This window comes from Dermacentor andersoni, chromosome 3 (assembly GCF_023375885.2).
Source record: "Dermacentor andersoni chromosome 3, qqDerAnde1_hic_scaffold, whole genome shotgun sequence".
Taxonomy (NCBI): Eukaryota; Metazoa; Arthropoda; class Arachnida; order Ixodida; family Ixodidae; genus Dermacentor; species Dermacentor andersoni.
This window is the reverse complement of record NC_092816.1, coordinates 230,859,282-230,881,403: the sequence shown is the minus strand read 5'-3', so window position 1 is coordinate 230,881,403 and position 22,122 is coordinate 230,859,282.

Below are 22,122 nucleotides of genomic sequence, written 5' to 3'. Positions count from 1 at the left end.
CGACGATCGGTGAAATCCACTCCGATGCGTCGACGGGTTCAACTATATCCTCGGCCAGCAAACATTGTATCTCCACCGATACCTGTTGCCGTAGCGGGAGTGGCAGGCGTCAGAGCTTCGCGACGACTGGTTTCACAGATAAACGGCATTTAGCATGGTGAACAAAACCTTTCACATGCCCTAACTGTTCCATGAACAAGAGCGCAAATTGGTGCGTGAATTCCGAAGGCAGTGAGTCAGGGCATGTCACCTGGCAGCAATTCAAGGTTGAGCCGTTGATAGTGATTCCCAGACTCCGAACGGCATCAAGCCCCCGCAGCGATGTGCCCTTGGCTGTGACATGAAATAGCACACTGGCTCTGTTTCCCTTGTAAGATACTTCAGCAAGAAAGCAACCGCTTAACTTGATTTGTTCTCCAGAATAGTTACACAAGTTGGCGGTCGGCGCCAACTTGTGGTGGTGCTCTTTACTGAGCAAAGAAACCGTAGCGCCCGTGTCGACGATCAACGACAGTCTTCCCGATAGAAATGTTGGCTCGAATATCTTTCGCCAAGGCATTAGGGTCATCGATTTGAAGGACCGCGTCGACGTTGACCTTCTCAGGCTTTCTAACGGCATATTTCTTTTTCTTCGATTTGCACATGCCTGAAAAGTGACCAATTTTTCCACAAGAGTGGCAACGCTTGTTCCTCGCCAGATATACAGTCGAGTTAGCCATATGCTATGACGAGCCACAGCTGTAGAAGCTTCCTTGCTGAGTGTCTGACATTTTTCGCACATCTTGAATGTTCTTATAGAGCTATGCGCGAATTGCCCCAGCTCTTGCTGCGTTTGCTCAATTTGTTTCCCGATATCCACAGCACGCTGCAGCGTGAACGAGGACCCTTCATAAAGCATGCGTTCACGCGTTGCTCGTGACGAAGTGCATTCGAGTAATTGATCTCGAATCATGCTATCGGTAGCACTGCTAATATTGCAGGTAGACGCAAGGTCCCGAAGACTGTTTGTAAATGCTTGAAAGGTCTCACCATCACTTGTCTTTGGCGAGACCGGCGCTGCTCCACTAGACCATTCGTAGCACTCGCGAAATGCGTGTCCAGTGCAGCGAGCGCGGCTTTCAACTGGTCCACCGTGTCCTCGGCCTTGACGTCCGCGGTCACGTATGCTCCTTGTGCTTGGATGCTGTAGAATATTCGCTGGCCTTCAACACCGAGCGAGTTTAGAAGAATTATCCTGCAACGCTTGGGCTGCAGTTCATCGCCGCCAATGGCCTCCAGGAAATTCAGAAATACGTGTTTCTACTGCTGCCAAGGCACAGCCGGGTCACCTTGTGCAGTCAAGAAAGGGGGCGGTGCTGGAAAACACCCGAGCGACATGGCTCCGATACTGACCCTCGTCGCCAATATGTAGTGTCAGACTCAGGCAAGACGCATGGCCCTGGATCACGCAAGCGTAGTATGTACATCCCACTCTATTCCTCACAGTAAAGCCAGTTACAGGCACGTACCTGAGGGGGGCCCGGGGGGGCCGCCCCCCCCCAATATAGGACGCACACCCGCCCCCCCCCCCTCCCCGCCCACGCCACCACTTCTGACACACAATCCTAAAGCGCCGCCAAATCAATGTTGAGACTTGACAGCTATTCGGCGGTAAACATTTTGTTGCCTTTCTGCCTCCTTTTGAATGGCGGTAGTTATCGGCGTCGCCTGGAATGTGAAGGCTAGTTTCCTGATCAATTCGGTACCCGCGCGATTAACTCGAGATGAATTCAGTTGTCACCGTCTATTCAAAGGTCACGCGCATCGTTGTTGCTTCGTTAGTTCAACCTTCTTCGTCTAGACTGATCCAGGGACCAGGAAAGGGATTCAGTTCGTGGTCAGCCGATCTTTACGCAGGTGGAACGATTTGCGGCCAGAGAAAATGTTAATTGCGCTCAACTTTTCTTTTTTTTTCATTATTTCCTCGAGTGAAATAATATAATGCGAGACAGCGTCCATCATCAAACCCTGCAATAACCCTTAAACTCCTAGCCAATGTGACTGTCACCCGTTAACTCGCCTGGTTTTTCCCTCATTGTACAGCACTTTTCATGCAAAATTGGCAACTGGAAAGAAGAGTCTCAAGGAGTTGAGAAATTAAGCGATCTACTAAGGGAGAGGACATAGACAACAGCCAAGCAGTAAGGAACAGTGAAAATTAACAAATTTAGCCATTATTTATGAAAACATTTATGGATCAACATATCTTTATTTAAGAAGGAAACAGAGAAAACGCAGCCGGAAGTGGAGGACAATTATGTGTGTTCTGAATGACGCTTTTACAGTTATCATTAGAACCGCCTAACACAGCCACTTCTCTGCTGTGCTTATGTAGGTGTTCTTCTAACCTTCGGCGGTGGGCGAAGTACGCCTAGAATCGCAGCTTCCTGCGCCATGCGCGGTTGTACGCGATTAGCGGCCACGCATCGTTAAGTAACTTCCCCAATAACAATACGAGTCGGTTGTGGCACTTGTTAGAGCAGTAAACGAGGGATCCAAAAGAACTGTGATTGTTTCGCAAATATATATTTCTGTATAATCTTTCCAGAGCTAATTCAAAAAACGCTACTATAGTCGGATACAACTTAAGTCTCCAATGAAGCCCCGCCCACGCCCTCATAACCGCCAGCCACTGTTCCTCCGCGATGCTGCAAATAATTCGTACTTCAAATTTTTTCTGTTACCCAGATAAGGCGGTGACTACAAAAATAAAATTATTAGCGCGTAATTTTATACCTTTTCCCCCGCCTATTATAGTGGAATGGTGAATGCCTAATTCTTTATGGAACTGAAATAAAGTGCATGCTTCGCTGCAACTGTGCACTTTATTGTCAAATTTCACTTCAGTTGGTAGTGAAGTTTCATGAGTAAAACGGGTGCAGCAGTGAAATGAACTGCACCGCAGACTTTTGAAGACTCCATATGTTTTGTCCATGTCTGTTGCACACCTCATTGCTCCTGCCGATGAAAAGACTCTTCAAGAACAGCAGACGCTCCGGAGGTATCAAGTACGACGCAATTTTGAAAAGGCTGCATGACGACGATTTTGTTTGCTACTGTGATTGGCTGGCGGAATAACCTAACTCCGCGCGGTCCGTGTCTCTTTTTTGCCAAATGCTGTTTTTTTTTAAGTTCTATTCTATGAAAGTAATCTTTATTTTACACTTTTGCTTCTTTACTTGTTCTTGGCAGTGTTTTTTATGCGCTTCTTTCCTGCGCGAGTCCATTTGACGTGGTTCTTTGTTTGCCAAGTAAAGGAGAGGCGTATCGCACAGGCGTACGTGTAAAATACACCTTATTTCATTTCTCTTTTGCGGGTTTACGCGTTTTTATGGCGAATGGTGAGCGTTATTCACATTTGTATTAGTAAAGGTATACCCCCCCCCCCCCCCGCCATTTGCACAGAAAGGTTACCCTGGGTTGCCCCTCCGAAAAAAATCCTGGGTACGTGCCTGCCATCTCCCTCACTTCATGCGTAGGCAAGGTGATGGAACACTCCTTCTTAGCACGCATCAACAGTCACCTCGAGGACAACTCTCTCTATCCCCACACCATCATTGGATTTCGCCCTCACCTTTCTACTCAAGACGCTATGTTGCAGCTCAAACATCAAGTGCTAAACAATCGTTCCCGTAACATGAAAGCCATTCTCGGACTCGACCTCGCTCAAGCCTTTGATAACATTTCCCATGTAGCTATCCTTGACCAGGTCTCCAACCTCCACCTGGGCGAGCGAGCCTACAATTACATCCGTGACTTTCTCTCCAATCGCACGGCTACCCTCTCGGCCGGGGATTTACGATCAGACCAGCTTCCCCTTGGCAGCAAAGGCACCCCGCAAGGTTCAGTTATCTCTCCCATGCTCTTTAACTTAGTCATGATTGGCCTTGCCAAGCAACTACAGCAAGTCGACAATATCAACCATACCATCTACGCCGACGACATCACCATCTGGTCGCACCGAGGCAGTGATGGTCAAGTGGAATCAGCCCTCCAAACGGCGATTGACACGGTTGAAGCCTATCTCCAAGGGACCGGACTGCGCTGTTCGCCGGCTAAATCGGAGCTTCTGCTATACAAGCCCATTCAGCGGGGTCGCCCTCCCAAACACCAATCTGATCACCGACCCTGCGACGCCATCACCCTACGCCTTCAAGATGGCAGTCCTATCCCACACGTCCCTAGTATCCGGGTTCTCGGTCTCACCATCTCTACCAACGGCTCCAACGCCTTGGCTCTCAACAAGATCTGTGCCCAATCTCAAAACACCCTACGACTTCTTAAACGTATATCTAACCGACGCGGAGGACTCAAAGAAGAAAGCCTTCTCCGACTCGTCCAATCCTTTGTCATATGCCACATTACCTGCGTTGCTGCGTACCTCAACTGGTACCGGGCTGAGCAAAACAAGCTCGACACCCTCATACGAGGCGTCTATAAGCAAGCTCTTGGTCTCCCACATTGCACCAGCACTGAACTCTTCAACCAACTGGGAGTTCACAACAACCTTTCCGAACTCATTGAAGCCCAACAGCGCTCTCAGCTTGAACGGCTCACCCTTACAGAAACGGGGCGCTTTATTCTGTCCACGCTTGGCTTCACCTACCATCAGCAACAGGGCCCCAAACAACCGATCCCGAACGACATCCGTAGCTGGATCTACATAGACCCTATCCCTCGAAATATGCACCCTGAATATAACAGGGCCCGGCGCCAAGCTCGGGCCGGAGCTATCATAAAAGCCCTTGCCCACGTACCTGGCGTCACATTTGTTGATGCAGCCCAATACTCCCATGGCACACGATTTGTGGCCGTCGCCACACGTGATGGAGTCCTACACCACGCCTGCAGCGTCACTACCCCTACTGCGGAGACGGCTGAAGAAGTGGCCATCGCCCAGGCCACTTTAGATCCCACCTGTCACACCATAGTGTGTGACTCTCGCTCAGCCGTTACTAACTTCAGCAAAGGCCGTATTTCTCCCCAAGCTCTTCGCATCCTCTGCCAGGCACCACACTCTAAAGACAACATAATCTCCCTAACATGGATCCCGGCCCATGCCGGCCCTGTCCACCCACACCTCCCCAATCTCAACGAGGTCACCCACTCCATTGCGCGAGGCCTAGTCAACCGCGCCGGAGTCACTGGAGATGAGTTGGGCACCAGGGACAGTCTGACAACTTATAACGATCTCGTTAAGGCATTTTACCTAAGTCGCCGAATCTTCCCCCCGCCTCACCCAAAGTTCAGCCGGGCGCAGGCTACCACCCTGCGTCTACTACAAACAAACACTTACCCTTCACCCGCCCGCCTCAACCTTATATTTCCGGACGTCTACACTACCCCCAACTGCCGGTGCTGTGGAATTCACCCGGCTACACTTCCGCATATGCTATGGGAGTGCCCAGCACAGTACACCCAGACTAGCACCACGACTCTCTCGTCGAGGTTGCATGAGGCTCTGCGGAGCTCCGCCCTCGACGACCAAACCTGGGCGACCCAGCACGCCCGCGAGGCGGCGGCGAGGCAAGCCCTCGACGTCCCTTCGTGGGAGGCTTAGGCCCGGCCATCATAAAGTGCTGGTTCCACAATAAAAGTTTATTCCTCCTCCTCCTCCGTGCCTGGCGAGCTATATAACAAAACATATTGAATGACGTTGACGATATGTACACTGAACCAAACGAAACTGAAACAATAAAGAAGGATGCAACACTTGGCTTGAGACCTGTCTCCTTCAACTGACAGCGCACTTCTTCAGGAACTTTTCCTGCAGCGCCTTCCACTGGAACCTCTGGCTCAATTGGCCGACAAGATTATAAATGTCGGTTTTCCCTCCGCAGCCACAGTTCGTCTCCCTCCTGACCTTCCCTCCCACGGCACAGCCGCCTGTGACAGCTATTCGCGTCTCCTCGAAGCTCACACGGCAGGTAGCCCGAGTGACAGCTGAGGTAACTGCCATCCGAACACGCCGACCGGGTTTCTCGTCCTGACCTCGCGTCCCCAGCCCCCGCCTGCTTGTGCCAGCACTTCTGCTGCCACATTGCCTCCCAACCAGACCAGTCCTACCCACCGCGTGCGTTTCGCACCACGGCCAGCCGCGCTTCGCCATTCGTCCTGCTCACGGCTTCCTCGCTAGAAGGGGGCCCTGGAGCGCACTACTTCGGGCCACAATGGTCCGGTCACAAAAGGCAACGAGGACACGTCCAGGACACTGACAGTGCGCGAGCAGTGGAATCGTGAGAATCATGCTTGCGCCTGATTGAGCCGGCTCGGCTAAAGATATAATTTGTGGACACCAGGCACAAGCCTCTGTCTAGTTTTTGTGCACCATTAAATATGTTGACTATATGCCTGAGCAGGCGTTGTTAAAATTCCGGACGTCACTGAGAGGTGGTGCGTGAACTTGAAGATGGCATTGCCACCCGTCTTTTGTTATTGTACATTTTCTGTCTTACGAAGCCGCTAAGTAGAAGGTTTAACGTGCTGACACAGCTGTCCCTTTAGGGATGTGAGTCCTTGCTGCGTGAATAGTGTCATGGCAAGCGGCTTGGCGTTTTATCCCTACAACAGGAACGCCATCGTGGTCATTAAGCGATGAGGCTGGCGTAACAAGAAAAGCAGTCGCTCTTTGACGAAAGCATTTGCGTCATTTAAGAAAAGATTACTCTTGGGTAATGTAAGCAATAAGGACAGAGCCATTAGTAGGACTAAAGCGCTCGCTCAACGCTCGTTACACGAAACGAGTTAGTCCCTGTGACGTTTTATCCGTCCGCGTATAGGAGTAACGCGTCTATGGGAAATTGTGGAGGTGAGGTGGCGCCGCCGTCAGGAGCTGTCTGGTGATGAAAAATACGCAGATGTTGGCAGTAAATGCCCATGACGCCTGTGATATACCAAATGAGAGGCTTTTCTGATTTCTTTGTGGGTTACGATGACTTTGAAGCTTGGCTAATTGGTCCAGGAACATCTTTAGAAGAAAGACCGCATCGAGGCTAGAGGTCATAAATGCACAACAGCTGTATTTGTAAGCCCAGGATTAAGCTGTTCTTTCTAAGCATGTTTCGGTGTGGCCGCTCTGTAAGCAACATCTAGCGTGTTTTAACGTAAATAAGCTTCCTCAAATATTACATATTGCTACAAAAATGCAGGCACGATCGTGAAAACTTACACTAGAAGGAAAGGTGCAGGTCAAGAAATTGCATTGCCTTATAAACCTTTGTCTACTTCGACATGAAAGTTACTCTTGAAGATTCTATTCCATGTGTAAACATCTATCAAGGCGTCTCTCCAATTTTAATACCGCGATAAAATTATTCTAATCCAGGTATAGTGTCTGTACAGTCTTATTTTTTACATCCATGCTTTGTTCATGGGGCTTACAACCAGAACGTTTTCGCAGATAGTCAACTTTCTGCGTGTATAAAAAGAGCAGCTCGCCCTAGGTTGGCTAAATCGACACCAGCACATTCTGCATTTTCCAACAGTGTTGAAGCGAAGGCTATGTTTGCTACATATGAGAGGCTGACAAGCGAAAAGCTGCTGTTTTGCTGTATTAAGGGCAAGCTCCAAAACGCGGCTGAGTGTCTTAACAGCAACATCCGGCAGCTGTGTGCTGAAGCAATATTTATTCCACGCAATATTCTGTAAATGGCCATTTTATAGGCATAGTGGGGTTCGACAAACGCCGTAACGACTTTGAGGAACTTCTGTGGGAGATGGACGCGATTCCGACTCGGTGGTTGATCGCTCTAAGCAACCAGAGAGAACATAGAAGAATCTGTCATAATGGTAAAACAAGGATGGACAGAAAGAACCAGAAGAAATGTCTGCGGCGACATGTTCGTTTGGGTGCTGTTACGTACCTTCTCTTTTATCGGAATACTGAACGAACAGTTCAGACAACAGGACTGCTGGAAGACGACAACACGAGTGCTCGCCAATTTTCGAATAACGAGCCCAAATTTGCATTCCAGTAAATTTTGTCTGATTTGTTTATCTTAACACTCTTGTGGCCTTTCTTCTGCTCAATGCCGCGTCGTTCCTGCATTCACAGTAAGTATTGAGTCTGTGTGAGAAAGAGTAGTAGGCCACCGCGTGACGCGCCCCGAAACACGCGCGCTTAAGATGTCTCTACGCATGGAGTTACGACGTCCCGAGGCGATGTCGGTGTTCCGTAAACTTGAGCGGGAACGCGGGCAGCTGTTAACGCCGCATTTCTCTGAGGGTAATTGAAGCGTTGCCACCACAGGTGATGTGATAACTGGCTCTCTTATTTAATAGTACCGCAGCCGCCGACGCCCCGCAGCGAGACGTCACCCATAGGCCGCCCATTACGAAACTGCACTCGGTCACGCAAAGGCGCTTCTCGCTCCTTCCGATATCGGTGCCTCTTTTCGCACGTCGTCGGAATTAACGGGCACGCAACGGTGTTGTCCACTGTCGGTGGCCTCCGCATCGTGCAGGGGACGGCGCACCGATGCGCAGGCACGCTATCGGAGGCGCACTCCGCGGCTGGTCGCGCGTGAGCGGCCACCTCTTTTCAGTAGAGAGCCGCACTCGAGAGCCGCCGCCACCCAAATTAGCCGCGCATGCGCGCACGCGCGTTGTGGGCGCATTTCGTTTCCTCGTGCAATTACACCGACCGGCCCGCCCGAGGTCGTTTCCGTCCGATCCCGACGAGTGGCGCGTGAAAAGAAACGCACACCGAGAGGTTATGCGCGAGCCGCAACTGAGCGCGTAACGCGGACAGCAAGCAGCCGATGCAGGGAATTATTGGGTGTACGGAACGAGTATAAAAACGATGTAAAATAAAATAATAATGCACAGGTGCGCCGATTTTGGTGCTTTCAAACAGCGCCGAGTGACCAGGTAGGCTTAGTAACCAGCGAAAGCCGGAGCGAGCTCAGCTACACTGTTGAACTGATGGTGGTTGAACAATAGCATTATAAACAACACCAAGGCATGCAGGCCGTAAAAAAAGAAGAAAGAATACAGTCGCTCTTTTTTTCCCTTTATTTCATTCAGTCGCCATCTCATTGCGCTAAAAGGATAAAACGTACTTCTCTTAGAGCAGAAGTGCACTTTATTTGCCGAATAAGGAAGGACATCCTCCGTGTCGTCGCAGAATGAGCGATAGGGGACCCGAGCGTACGATGCCGCTGGTCCATGCGCAATAATCTAGCGAACTCATTATTTCCACAGCTACATCAACAGGCTGGGCTGCTCTTCTTTGTATTTCTAGATATTTTTTTGTTTCCTACTGACCACGTGAGGTATAATTTCGACCATCGATCATGAATCAGGAACACCTTAGACTTCTGTCAAGCAAAGGACCAGGCAGGATTCCGTAAAGGCTACTCAACAATAGATCATATTCACACTATCAATCAGGTGATAGAGAAATGTGCGGAATATAACCAACCCTTATATATAACTTTCATTGACTACGAGAAAGCGTTTGATTCTGTCGAAACCTCAGCAGTCATGAAGGCATTACGGAATCAGGGTGTAGACGAGCCGTATGTAAAAATACTGAAAGATATCTATAGCGGCTCCACAGCCACCGTAGTCCTCCATAAAGAAAGCAACAAAATCCCAATAAAGAAAGGCGTCAGGCAGGGAGATACGATCTCTCCAATGCTATTCACAGCGTGTTTACAGGAGGTATTCAGAGACCTGGATTGGGAAGAATTGGGGATAAAAGTTAATGGAGAATACCTTAGTAACTTGCGATTCGCTGATGATATTGCCTTGCTTAGTAACTCAGGGGACCAATTGCAATGCATGCTCACTGACCTGGAGAGGCAAAGCAGAAGAGTGGGTCTAAAAATTTATCTTCAGAAAACTAAAGTAATGTTTAACAGTCTCGGAAGAGAACAGCAATTTACAATAGGCAGCGAGGCACTGGAAGTCGTAAGGGAATACATCTACTTAGGGCAGGTAGTGACGGCGGATCCGGATCATGAGGCGGAAATAATCAGAAGAATAAGAATGGGCTGGGGTGCGTTTGGCAGGCATTCTCAGATCATGAACAGCAGGTTGCCATTATCCCTCAAGAGAAAAGTGTATAATAGCTGTGTCTTCCCAGTACTCACCTACGGGGCAGAAACCTGGAGGCTTACGAAAAGGGTTCTACTCAAATTGAGGACGACGCAACGAGCTATGGAAAGAAGAATGATAGGTGTAACGTTAAGGGATAAGAAAAGAGCAGATTGGGTGAGGGAACAAACGCGAGTTAATGACATCTTAGTTGAAATCAAGAAAAAGAAATGGGCATGGGCAGGACATGTAATGAGGAGGGATGATAACCGATGGTCATTAAGGGTTACGGACTGGATCCCAAGGGAAGGGAAGTGTAGCAGGGGGCGGCAGAAAGTTAGGTTAGCATTGATAGTAAAATGGCTGTCTCCTATATTTGGCTGAACATTGGGTATCTATCAGCGGCCTGATGCCTGTGCTTGAAATTAGGCTACAAGTGATACTAGCACCGGTACATCCAAGCTCTACGATCTCTGGTTAAAAATATGTTGAAACCAATCCAGTTAGCATTTTTTGTCAATTGGGCTAGTTGTTTAAAAGAGCTATGAATTGGGCCAGTTGGTGTTCATTCATTTTTTTTTGTGCTTTGTGCAGTAGGACGCAACAGGACGACAAGACGACAGTCGTCCCTAAAGAAAAAAATAAAATAACTAGGGAAATCCGGGATGCTTTAGGAATAGAAGAAGAAAAAAACAACTGCGTGAGCACGCCTTCAATCATGCTAACAAAAACCGAAATCACTTGCGCAACGAATGCATACACACACACAGAATGCACTTATAGAATCATAACAACCTGAAACGTGAGAATGCGACTTGAGTGTAGCTGCTGTAATCATAGTTCACGCAGTAGCAATACTTCGTTGTGTGCTTTATAATGTTTTATGATCTGACAATAAACCAGTTGATAGTTTGCGCTCCCGTGTGTTACTTTCTGTCCGCTTCATATTCAGTGTCCGGTTCGTCCCTGTTGCATCCTACTGTACATAGCGCAAGAAAAAATAAACGTTGGCTAGTTGTAGCCATCATTGTTGGCATAATTAAGTGAAAATATTTGTGGTTTGAGTCATATTTTCTCTGCATATAGTTTATTAATATATGTACAATACATAATTTTATTCGTTTTTAACCAATAGATGATCATACTCTGTTAACATCTGATGAAACATATATTTAGTAATGTTTGTTTAGAACGACAGAAAGCTGAGCTAGTTGGTAAGGATTCATTATGCATAAAAAGGGTGCAGGCAGGACACAGAGAAGGGTTCCACTTCGCTTCTCTGTGTCTGCACGCCTCCCCCTTTTTATGCATAATGAATGTTTGTTTTGTGAGTGCTTGTAACGTACTCTTGTTCAGGGTTTTCCTTTCTGTTTGACCGATTAGACCAGACATTCTTATTGCCCTTTTGGTTGAATGAGGTGTTCACAGAAACCTAAATATCCTTTATATACTTCCACATTCTATATACAAAACGATGATACCATTAGTCACAAATGCTCTGATATTGTTATTTACAGAAGAAAGCAGCCGATGCCCCACACTTCAAGAAATATTTGATCTTCTACAGAAGCTTCACATGAGAGAGCTTGGTAAGAATAAAATTAAATGCAGTGCTTGATAGAGTTTGCAAACACTGATACTTTCATGCGTTGTTAAAGGCACCAAATTTCATGCTTAAAACTTAGCCTTGCTGGGTCACCCTGATTACGTTTTTTTCATGAACATGAATGTTCATGAATTCAGGAAAGGGCACGCAGTGAGCCTTTCCTCCTCTTTGGCTTGTGCAAGCTGACGCGGGGCTGCGTGAATGTGTTGCTGTTGCGTGCTGTGGAACGATCTCGACATCTTTTAGCTCGTTTTCTGCGAAATTTAAGTGATGTCAGTTCATATGAGGTCATCGGGAAACCACTGTGTATCCCTTCAGTGCAGTGGTAACTACAGTGTGCGGAAATTTCTCTTGGCTGCATATATGCTTGCGGCGTGCATCAGCAGCTTAGGTGTCTGCACGTGCTGTGAACAATTTTCGCAGTACCGGTTTCCGCTCTACGAGGAGCAGCGATGTCTGAATGGCCATTGTGAATTGGAAAATCTTCTCATTATGATCACTTGTTGTGGGAACTAAAGCATAAGAGTGCTCGTGTATGGCCAACCCAGTGCGACCCGGAAGCGCCAATCGTTACAAAATATTTGCATTGGTCACCGGCATAGTTGTCACGCATTTCAAGTCCAGTAGACTTGAAATCACCATCCTATATCTGTACGAGCCTCCTGTATGGCGTTAACACAGTGATCACTGTGGTCGGTAGACCAGCATGATGCATATAGCTTTGTGTGTCGGCATTGCCTTTTTGCCGTGTAAAACAGTAATGTCCAAAAGGGACGCATAGAAAGAATCCGGCGGCTATTCGTCTTACACAATTTCCGTAAGACGAGCGAGTGCGTTGTAGAGGATGGGATGAACAAGGCCCAGAAAAAGCCTGTTCTCATCCTCTTCTTCGGTCGGAAAAAAAGGAAACGGGCTAACGCCACAATAAGAGCTCGCATGGTCACGCCGCATGTTTGGACCATGCGCTACAAGGAACAAACAGATCTATAACCCAGCAACTACCACTGCTTCGAACACAGACGAACACTCGACAAGTGCTCAGACGAGCACTCCACACGTGTAATTCACTATATACGGTATGGTGCGGTATGCTGTATGGTATTTAGTTTTGTTCGGCATATTAATGCATCTTTAATGCGGAGACGCAACTTTGACGCGTAGAGTTTTCGCGGTTTTTCACGTCGCGTGACAGGCAAGTGAAGTGGGTGCAGCCCGAAAACTTTTGACCAATAACCGAGTGCTAATAGCAAAAAGCGTCGAACCAGAAATAAATATTTTTATTTTGATCGGTCCAATCACGCATAATCAGTGTGTACACGTCATATCACATGCGGAGCTATCGCGGTTTTTTTGACGGCGCGCGACAGACAGGCGAAGGGGCGGTTGTTCAAAAAAGTTTTTGACCAATCGCCGAGGGCTGATTGAAGAATTGTAATAGAAAAGTTTGGAATAACTTTAACGTTATAACACCCAAGAGACAGTCTGGAGGCACACTGCGCCATTTTACCTTAAGTTAGCCTCGGCACAAGAATTTGCTTTCAAGACAGAAGGCATGGAGTCAAAGTGTCACTCAGGACCGCTACACGTTTCCTTGGTGCTTCCACAGAGGCCGTCCATTCTCGTCGTGCTGACCTCGCAAACGCAAGCAAGATGACCAGTCTGCGTCGTTATTTTATCATTTCCCGGCATAGCGCATAATTCTTAACGCTTTCAGGCTTTAATTCCAGCCATTAGAAACAGTCGGAAACTTACTAGTGGTGCTCCGGGGAGCACGCATCATCAAAGTGGGTGTGAGGTACGAAATGCCTGCCTTGCTGCACCAGTAAGCCACAGGCGCGCTTTCCTCCTACTTGATATCAGGCACATGATCGGATTCCGAAGGGAGGCCATTTAGGCGGAAGCCCTGCTGCCCCGTCCGGCGCGGGAAGTTTGTTGCGACGGCGGAGGAAAGTTCTCTCAAAATTATCACACAATGTGAAAGCCGGCCACATGGCCCGGCGATAGGCGTCTCAGAGAATCGGGCTACGTGTCGGGAGACACGATGCCTTTCTCTGCTAGAGTTGGTATATTTAAAATCGAGAGAGAAAGCAGGCGAGAGCCACTTGTACTGCTTCACAGACAGTTCTGGCTTTCCTTTTCTCCAGAAGAGTTGTAAGGCTCGCTGATGTGCGCTCGGTGCAACGTGAAGGCATTTCGGTATTGCTTGCACTTAACAAAAAGGCGGAGAAGAAACCGCGTCTGGTGGGCGTCTGCGCCATCGCGATTGTCTGTGGATGCGTTTGTGGCATGTGGTGCGCGTTCACTGCGTCGTCGAATTGGTGGCACAAGTCATCAAAACGTGCCTAGACGGCCACTTACTTTGCAATGCGACAAGTGCACTAATTATGAACGTTAGAGTTACTGAACAGGCTTCAGTTGCGCGTAAGTGCGCCAGCTTGCGGGCCGAAGAATCCAAGGTATGCAGGAAAGCCACGCCTCTTTACTGCAGGAGAGGTGCTCGACCCAGCCGCGACAATGCGCTGGTTTATTCCACCACGTTGATGGTAGCAACCGTTTCGTTCTAAACGTAGCATGAGAAACCTTGAGGAACTAAATATTCCCAATTAAACAAGTGCTACAATTCCGCTGTGCTTTACACTCCAATACTTATCAAAACATAAAAAATTTTGCGTTTATCGAGCTAGGTCGTGTCCTATAGACGTTGTAGACAGCTGCGAATTTTCGTACTGCACAGGTTGGCTAACTATATCATGTCACCCTGCTAGATGCGTTGGATGAACTTTCATATATTCTTGCGGGTAAATTGGTAACGTCACTAAGAAGATGAGCCCGAGGCGAAGAGGAAGACGAAGCTAGCAAGGAGAGCGATGTGTGCTGCTATTAAGTATTGTGTCCCCGTGACAATTTGGTGGCAGTGGTGGGATAACGAACGCGGAATATAAAGGACGGCTTATGTGAGTCACCATACCCTTCATTTACGTTACCACTGCGGATCTACTATACCAGCTAGAGGTACTTCCACATGACAGGGCCCTGTCTTGGGAAGCCTACCACGTTCAACTAAACAAGCTTGCATCAGCTAAGGGCTGGGACTACCAAAGAAAGCTGCAAGTGATCATAGCAAGTTGTCGAGGAAAGTTAACAGATCTGCTCAATCGGCCTCAGGACAAGCACGACTTTTCGCTGCTGTCGCGTCTTTGTCGACAGGTACGGAAACTGATTAGCTGCCTGGCTTCGCTACAACCGCAAGAAAAGACGTCATCAGCACCAAGGCGACACGTTCCAGGTGTTAGCGACTAACGTAGGACGTCTCACATCGAAGTCTTTGCCAGGAGCTCGGCAGGACGTCGTTTTTGCCTCTTTGCGATGGGTACCTTCATCGACGCTCTTCAAGACAAAGGCGTTTGTCACTGGTTGCGGCTACGTAAGCTAACCGAGTTGAAGGAAGCTGTCATGATAGCTGTGTATGCTATTGAAAAAGATCGCAAGTTGTCACTCAGTTGAAGTGAGGTGTCACACAATCGTTATGTTGTGGCGCCACATTCAGACTCGACAAAATGCGGCGGACGCGATATACGCGTTCGAGGCAACCTCTAACGCGAGTTATTACGGTCAGCGGCGCAGGAAACTTGCAAAAATTTCTAGAGGCCTTCCGTACTCGCTAGAAAAATTCATCACGTCATCTTCCTGAGATAGGAGTGAGACAAAGCATCTCACCAATGCTGCAAGGAGAAATGGAGTTGCCGAACAGAGATGCTTGGACCAGTTACTTTGTAAATGCCCCGCCTTTGTGCACGCTCATCACTGGCAGCCGCACCGCCCTACATTTTTGTTGATGCGCGACATATGTGGCGCCAAGGCATTGGTTGACACGGGAACAGCTCTCAAAGGTCTCAATTTTTCTTTCGTCGCAGACATCCTCCATGTCCGTCAAGAACGGAACATGTTACGAAAAAATGCTCAAGAACAGAAAGAAAGGGGCGCGAGGATGAAGCTTATCTACGATAAGTTAACGTTAGATGGCGTTTTGTATGGCTTGGACAGAGTGAATGTTTGACGTTTCAAGCTAAAATATGGCTGGTGGTACCGACGCCCAGAGAGCGATCGTCGGTCTTTCAAACATTTGAGCATTAGCTGTAGGAGCATGGTCAACAATAGCACTGGCCTAGAAGAACTTATGTCTAATAATGCTGGCATTAGTATACTGACAGAAACGTAGTCGCCCGTGAAAATTGCGACAGTGAATTTGTTCCTGCGGCATACAGTATGTACATGAAAGACAGAGGTAGTAAAGCTGGCAGAAAATGCATAGTTCAAAAAAGTGCATTAATCATATTGCTGATGCCAAATGCACTAATACTGAATTTGATATTTTCTTAATTTTATACCCTAGGCATATTACAGGAGCCCTGTCCTAACTATACGGTTTCTTCAATAAATACATTCAATACCTATTAGGGCGAACACGTTAAGACGGATGATACGATAATTTTATTGGGCGATCTTAATGTGCCAAATATTGACTGGTTCACAATGTCGCTAAACATTACACTGATAACATAGGTGAAGCAATGTTGTACATAGCATTTACATTTCACCTGCTTCAAGTTATATTAAAAACTGAGAGCCCTAAATATACAAAGGATGTAGAAAAAGAAAAACACCCCACGCGCGTGATGTGTGTTTCTTTGTCTGCGTCCTTTGTATTTTTAGCGCTCTAAGTTTTTCTTAAAATGCATTATCAACTAGGCCATCTATCCCTCCTTTTGCTTCAAGTTGTTTAAGCATACACGCGAATTCAGGAGAGTAACAGGTTCCTTCTGGATCTTTCCTTCGTTATGGGTACTAATAATTCTAATTAACAAAGGGAAAAATCACACATCCACCCGTTCGTAGCAATTGCTACACAGGAAACCCATACGGGTTCTTCGAAAGAAAAGCCTCCGAGTTGAAGAAACATTCGTCCTGGTCCGGGAGTCGAACCCGGTACCACCGCCTTTCCGGGGCAGTCGGTCTACCATCTGAGCTCTACCATTTGATAGCAGTCTGGTTAGCTCTCAGGAACAGAGGAAGTCTAAGAGCAGTGAAGAACAAACTAGGAATAGGCAAGAATCAGATGTATGCGTCAAGAGACAAAGCCGGCTATACGATTACTAATATGGATGAGATAGTTCAAGTGGCTGAGGAGTTTATAGAGGTTTATACAGTACCAGTGGCACCCACGACGCTAATGAAAGAGAGAATAGTCTAGAGGAATTTGACATTCCACAAGTAACGCCGGTAGAAATAAAGAAAGCCTTGGCAACTATGCAAATGGGGAAGTCAGCTGGGAAGGATCAGGTAACAGCAGATTTGTTGGATGGTGGGCAGATTGTCCTAGAAAAACTGGCCACCCTGTATACGCAATGCCTCATGACCTCGAGCGTACCAGAACCTTGGAATAAAGCTAACGTAATCTTAATCCATTAGAGAGGGGACGCCAAAGACTTGAAAAACTATAGACCAGATGGCTACGTCAATTACACTCCCTGCTGTTAATAATACTGCCTTGGTGCCTCTCACAGATCTGAAACCTTACATACGAAAGAAACTGCGAAACCACTGGCAACGCATGTGGGACGCAGAAATAAATAATAAACTGCACGTTATTAAGCCGCAGTTAGGTTTCTGGCCCTCCCCAACAAAATCTCGACGAACAGATGTCCTATTCTGTCGCCTCAGAATAGGACACACATTTGGGACCCATCATTTTCTACTTACTGGAAGTGAACCTCCAACCTGTGGCAGATGCGGTGAGAGGCTGACCGTCCTCCATGTCCTCTTGGAGTGTCGGAAAGCTGAACCTGAAAGAAAGAACCATTTTCCGCTAGCATACCGTTATTACATCCCTCTGCACCCGGCTATGTTTCTTGGTCATGAACCGCTTTTTAACACCAAGGCAGTCCTCGACTTTTTAAAAGATGTAGTTCTACAGGTTATAAGCCCATTAAATTCGTAGAGCATCCTCGCTCCAGAGGATGCCGCTGCGATAATTGTTTTTAATAGCACATGCCTCCAAGCCCTTGTGTTTCAAGGGCTCTAAGGATGGAGTCTCCCGGAACGACTTCTTGCGTGAAAGGTAGCCAAATGCTGAGAATAAACTATGTGAAATATGTTCTTATAGTGGGCTGCCTGTATAACTAAATGGGGCATAACAGAATGGAGCCTCAATCCAGCGATCGCACGGGTTCGCAGCGACCGAATGCGCGTCGGCATGCACGTCCGCGCACAATGTTTTGCTTTCGCTGTGAGCGCGTTTTCGCACCATGTCGTGAGCTTTAGGCCGCAGCATACGAGCATTTTACAGTACACTAGCACCCATTGTTGCGTGGACGCTATCCGAACTGTTAAAAAATAATTCGGTTTTAGAGACTTCAACGCCTGGCTACGGCGACTGTGATGTGCCTTCGCGACGATTCAATCTTTTTTTGTCTTCTAAATTCTTGGACATTTCAATATTATTTCTCAAGTTGCGTCGCACTGTATGTTTATCGGTTTTCCCAGCGTGCTATTTCCCTCTGCTTGCTTTTCGGAATACAGCGCATTAATTCATAACACAAACATGACCATATGCCGTGCCTTTTTTTAATGTCCGTCTTACCGCTCCCTTTCCGTTCCAGTGCACTTACGAGTATCTAGCATCAACAAGTTCATAGACAAGTTCATAGACCAAACCGTCATGACATTCGCCGGGCAGCGGGCGCGGGCGAGCGTCTCAGCGCTCGTTTTCTGCTACTCACCGAACATCGCGCAGTCCCGGCGCCGCAGCAGAAATGTTCCTCGCCTCGGTGCTCGCTGCATGCCTGAATTGTAGCCGATGGCTGTCTGCCGATTCTAAGTTTCGCCACCCAAGCTTCACGCAGCTCCTTGCCCTGCGGCTACGTGTGAATGAGGCTGACACTGAACTCCGTTGCGTACGTCCGGCACTCCGGCACCGAGCAGTAGTCTACCGTGCTGCACGCCTCCAAAGGCAGCCGCTACTTGTTGTAGTACTTCCAAATATTGTCAAGCAAACACCCAAGGCGGTAAAGCCTCACCACTTAATCAGAATCGCGGCGCCGGTGGGACTTTAAACTTTCGTTTTCAGCTCGCTTCGGCGCTTCCGAAGCGGCCGCTGTGTCCGTGTGATCCCCCATGCCACGTCACGTCGACGGTGGCGCTAGCTTTTCCAGTGGTGGAGCTCGCCCCCAATAGCGCCTCCACAGCAACCGCTGTCCTCCATAAAGTAAGGAACAAAACCCCAATAAAGAAGGGCGTCAGGCAGAGAGACACGACCTCTCCAATGCTATTCAATGCTAACTAATGTTTAACAGTCTCGGAAAAGAACAGCAGTTTACGATAGGCAGTGAGGCACTGGAAGTGGTAAGAGATAACATCTACTTAGGGCAGGTAGTGACTGCGGATCCCGATCATGAGACTGAAATAATCAGAAGAATAAGAATGGGCTGGGGTGCGTTTGGCAGGCATTCTCAGATCATGAACACGAGATTGCCATTATCTCTCAAAAGAAAAGTGTATAACAGCTGTGTCTTACCAGTACTCACCCACAGGGCAGAAAACTGGAGGCTTACGAAAAGGTTTCTATTTAAATTGAGGACGACGCAACGAGCTATGGAAAGAATAATCATGAGTGTAACGTTAAGGGATACGAAAAGAGCAGATTGGGTGAGGGAACAAACGTGAGTTAATGACATCTTAGTTGAAATCAAGAAAAATATATGGGCGTAGGCAGGACACGTAATGAGGAGGAAAGATAACCGATTGTCATTAAGGGTTACGGACTGGATTCCAAGAGAAGAGAAGCGTAGCAGGGGGCGGCAGAAAGTTAGGTGGGCGGATGAGATTAAGTTTGCAGGGACAACATGGCCACAATTAGCCCATGACCGGGTAGTCGGAGAAGTATGGGAGAGGCATTTGCCCTGCAGTGGGCGTATCCAGGCTGATGATGACCTACCGAAAGCAATTTGTTGTATTTGGAAACATTCTTCCGAGAAGGTTCAGTAGATTCTGGCGTTCTCAAGGAATCGGTGCTTAAGAGGAAAGTTTAGCTCGGGTGCTGCTATGAAAGCAGAATTCGTTTTTCTCGTCAACCACTGCACCAAATTTGACGAGGTTTGTTGCATTCAAAAGAAAAACTTAGAATCTAGTGACTGTTTGTCTTGAATTTTATTTAAGCCGTCTATTTTTTATTAGAAATTGGCAAACATCGAACTTTTTCAGAAAAGGAAACTATCATGTTTATAACTTTTTAATTCAGCAAGGATAAACGATATCAAGATTGTGTGAATTCCACCTGATAGCACATCTGAAGCGGACAAAAGTGATATGTTACACATGAATCTAAATAAAATCCATAATGTGGGAATATAGCATTTGCAGAACCCTTGTAAATAACGCAACAAATTCACGTGAGATATAAATGGACACATCGAATTTGTCCACATCGAAAGATCTAATGGATGCCGTTTACAGAACCGCGATACCTGTTCCCCAGGTAGCACAAAAGAGATTACAGTAATGGTGATAACGTCTTTATATCGTTTATCCCAGACAAAGGAAACGATTTAAAGAAGACACGAGTAAGGCAACTTTGTTGTTAAAACGTCGTATATGTCTGCTAATGTCCGGCTTAATTACTTTTTTCGGACGATCTAGAACAGCTCTTCAAAACCTATTCGAAAAGCTGGTCTTGAAATAGGATTGGGAAAGAGACAAATAATCCCTTTGCCAGGGCTCTTCATATATGATTTCTAAACAGGGCGTTCTTTTCTCGGTAGCCAAGAAATTTTAGAATCACTGGACGGGTTTTATTTTCGCTTTTTCTTCCGAGTCTGACACGTTTCGATGCCTGGTACGTTAATGCGTAGTTTTTTTTTAAAGACTTCATGTTTTACATTTCGTTCTAAGTCTACTGAAGTTTCAACTCTAGGTTCATGTAAGCCATAAATTAAGTTATTTCTCCTGCTTGTTTTCCATATCATCAACATGTTCACTAATGTTGGCGAGTTGTTCTTCGAGGTTCGTTATTGTTGTTTCGATGCTTTCTACTTTAGAGTTCAGTGCACCTAAACCATCCAATCCCCGCTCGATGTCACCAGTTCTTTCTGTTAATTTTGATAGGTTCATTTGCATTTCATTCTGTGTTACTTGCATGTCCTGTATAGTAGAAAGAATTTTACTTTGCCCATTTAACAGTTCTAGCAAGAGATATTTTTCTGTTGGACCTGGATTTTCTTCCACGTCTCCGAAACCAGAATATCTCTAATTAATGGGCTAATTATACTAGACAAAAAATAATTAACACGCAGTGGGCAGGGCAGCAGCAGCAAAAACCGGTTATCCGATCAATAACCACGAGTTGGCATATATCTACTAACCTGTAGCATGAAGCAAAAGGGATTGTTCAGCATGCTGCCGGGATTGCTGCCGCCTCGCCCACTGGTGAAGCACAGCTCGTCAGGCGCCTTTATAGCTGAAGGGCAGCGGATTGGGCGAGTTGGTGTTGCATGGTAACTAAAATTCAAACAGCGCTAAACGACAGGACCAGAATGAGGAGGAGACAAACACGATCAGCGCCGTGTTTGTCTCCTCCTCATTCTGGTCCTGTCGTTTAGCGCTGTTTGAATTTTAGTTGCCTTTATAGCTGTCCGATGGGGCATATGACTCGACGTCACTGTTGTGGAGGCGATACCCAGACTTGTGACGCATGGAAAACTTTGTCGATCCATGAGGCCGCATTCACCACGTGTCGACGAATGCACGCCAGCGTCTTGGTCCACGCCCACCAACGTTGTCGAAGCAGCACAGGCGCTTGTCGAAGATTGGTTTCCGAGAATAAGCACCGTAACCTGTAGCATGTTGCCGGGATTGCTGCCGCTTCGCCTACTGGTGAAGCACAGCTCGTCAGGAGCCTTTATAGCTGTCCGATGGGGCATATGACTCGACGTCACTGTTGTGGAGGCGATACCCAGACTTGTGACGCATGGAAAACTTTGTCGATCCATGAGGCCGCATTCACCACGTGTCGATGAATGCACGCCAGCGTCTTGGTCCACGCCCACCAACGTTGTCGAAGCAGCACAGGCGCTTGTCGAAGATTGGTTTCCGAGAATAAGCACCGTAACCTGTAGCATGTTGCCGGGATTGCTGCCGCTTTGCCTACTGGTGAAGCACAGCTCGTCAGGCGCCTTTATAGCTGTCCGATGGGGCATATGACTCGACGTCACTGTTGTGGAGGCGATACCCAGACTTGTGACGCATGGAAAACTTTGTCCATCCATGATGCCGCATTCACCACATGTCGATGAATGCACGCCAGCGCCTTGGTCCACGCCCACCAACGTCGTCGACACAGCACAGGCGCTAGTCGAAGCTTGGTTTCCGAGAGTAAGCACCGTAAC